The sequence below is a fragment of the Panthera tigris genome, chromosome D1, assembly GCF_018350195.1.
Source record: "Panthera tigris isolate Pti1 chromosome D1, P.tigris_Pti1_mat1.1, whole genome shotgun sequence".
In the NCBI taxonomy this organism is placed as follows: Eukaryota; Metazoa; Chordata; class Mammalia; order Carnivora; family Felidae; genus Panthera; species Panthera tigris.
The window spans coordinates 102,749,297-102,752,111 of NC_056669.1; the positions used below are offsets into that span (position 1 = coordinate 102,749,297).

A 2,815-nucleotide genomic window follows, 5' to 3' on the forward strand; every position below is an offset into this window, starting at 1 on the left:
AACATCAGCAGCACCTGCGATCTTGTTTAAAAATGCCAATTCTCAGGCTTCCTGAATCAGAAACCCTGGGAACCAGAAGGGGAACCGTAATCTTTGGTATAGGGAGTGCTCCAGCGGATTCTGATACAAGCTCAAGATTGAGAGCTACCAAGCACCTGTAGTGAGTTACTAAACAGGTGGAAGCTGAAGAAGCAGAAAGCTCTGAATCACTGACAGGGCTGCTTTCTTACCTTTCTTCCCAGGTTGTCAGGAAAGTTTGGGTGAGGAGACAAGAACTGTTATATAATCAAAGTCAATGACAGTGAAGGACACTGTTCCAGCTGCTACCTAGATTCAGAGCTCACCCTAACCCCCCAGTGAAGACATCCCAGCTATGGCCATGCAGCAAATCTTTACCTGGGAAATCCTGGACTCCAGGGACAACCCCATGGTAGATGTGGTCCTACACATGGCCAGGGGCCAATTCCAAGCAGCTGTGCCCAGAAGAGCTTCCACAGGTATCTATGAAACTCTGAAACTGAGAGATGGTGACAAATCCTGCTCCCTTAGGAAAGGGATTCTGAAGGCTGTGGGACACATCAATTAAGACCCTGGGCCCCACTCTGCTGTAAAATAAACTAAGCATTGTGGATCAAGAAAAAGTTGACAAATATATGATTGAGCTGGATGGGACTGAAAATATGTCCATGTTTGGGGTCACTGCCATCCTGGGTGTATCCTTGGCCGTGTGCAAGGCTGGTGCAGCCAAGAAGGGGGTCATGCTCTACTGGCACATCACAGACCTCGCTGGGAACCCAGACTTGGTCCTCCCAGTCCCTCCCTGCCTTTGATGTGATCAGTAGGGGCTCCCATGTTGGAAACAAGCTGGCCACACAGGAGTTCATTTTTGCCCATGGGAGCCAGTTCCTTCAAAGAAGCCATGCACATTGGCACTGAGGTCTACCACCACCTCAAGGCAGTCATCAAGGCCAAGAATGGGAAGGATGCCACCAATCTGGGCAATGAGAGCAGCTTTGCACCCAACATCCTGGAGAACAGTGAAGCCCTGGAGCTACTGAAGACAGCCATCCAGGAAGCTGGTTACCCAGACAAGGTGGTGATTGGCATGGATGGGACAGCATCTGAGTTCTATTGCAACGGGAAGTACGATTTTGACTTCAAGTCACCTGATGACTGCACTGCACACCACTGGGGAGATGCTGGGGGAGCAGTATAAGAGTTTCATCAAGAATCACCCTGTGGTCTTCATCAAGGACCCCTTTAGCTAGGGTGACTTGGTCACCTGTATCTCATTCCTCTTGGTGATTGACATCCAGATCATTGGGGATGACCTCACAGTCACCAACCCCAAGAGGATTGCCCAAGCCATTGAGAAAAAGGCCTCCAACTGGTGCTGCTGAAGGTCAACCAGATTGGCTCAGTGACCGAGTCCATCCAGGCCTGCAAATTGGCCTAATCTAATGGCAGGGGTGAAGGTGAGCCACCACTCTGGGGAGACTGAGGATGCATTCATTGTTGACCTCATGGTAGGGCTCTGCATGGGATAGATGAAGACTGATGCCTCCTGCTGCTCAGAGCACCTGGTCAAATACAACCAGCTCATGTAGATTGAGGAGGCTCTTGGGGACAAAGCTGTCTTTGCTAGACACAAGGCCCCAAGACCCCACAGGACAGATTTGACCTTCAAGCCCCTCCCCTGGAAATAAATACTGGTGCCAACCAAAACCAACCAACAGGAGGGAGCCAAGATGGTGTAACAGCATGGAAGTTTTTTGTGTGTTTCATATCCATGAAATACAACCAGACCAACACTAAACCATCCTGCACACCTAGAAAACTGATCTGAGGATTAACACAACAATACGCACAACCTGAACCACAGAATTCAGCAGGTATGTGGCATGGAGAGGTGAACTTGGAGAGAGAGTAGCTGTGGAGGGCAGGAAGCCGCTTTGGCAGGCAGAGAGGACAGAGTCAGCAGGGGCTGGGGTGGGTGGAGAATACAGGAAAAGCACCCCTCCCCAAAAGCAGCTGGAGAGAAAGTGGAAAATTGGAAACAGCTGCAGGGACTGAACTAAAAAGGGAGAAAGGAGAAAGGAGAGGGTTTAAATTCCATTAAGACTGCAAACAGGGGGAATGCAGAGAGTCTGCAACTCCACAGCTCGATACCTGGCAGTGCTCTGGTGGGAAGGGCAAATCCCCAGGAGCAGAGTGGGGCCCGGGAGTTCTTGGGCCATACCGGAAGTGGTTCCACTGCTGGAAGGATACTTGATAGAGGCTGTGAGGCAACCTGGGCCCAGCAGACCCCAGAGAACGGCCACATTCGCTGGTGCTGGAACAAGGTCATTAAGAGTGAAGCCTGGTGCCAGATATGTGTTGCAATTTTCCATAATCCCTGAAACGCTGCTGCTACACTATCTCACAAACTTTTTCTGGGGCAGGCTGTCACCTGGCCACAGTCTCTGGGCATCAGCAGCAGCACGGTCCCTTGAACCTTCCTGAGTATGGCTGGCATTCGGCCATTGCTCGGTGAGACCCTCGGCACAAGGGTGGAACAGGTCAAAGCCGCAGTCCCTCAGAAGTAAGAGGCCGGGGAAAACAGCCACATCTGAGACAAAACTCAGGAGAGAGGTACTGCCTGGGGCCTGGTCATGGACAGTGTAAAAGCAGGGAGTGGACAAAAGCTGAATACAAAGGATGGATGTGTGATTGCTGATTGGGGAGAACAGAGTCTGGATACTAGAGACTGGGTAGCTGAGTGCTGTTATTGTCACCACTCCCACGCATGCGCATAAGCACCTACAAGCGCCACAAC

At 51.0% G+C, this 2,815-nt stretch overlaps 1 pseudogene; it reads left to right on the top strand.

Annotated features, from left to right (window-relative positions):
* Nucleotides 1-373: 373 nt before the first annotated feature.
* On the top strand, nucleotides 374-1,706 carry LOC102954409 (annotated as a pseudogene).
* Nucleotides 1,707-2,815: the final 1,109 nt, after the last annotated feature.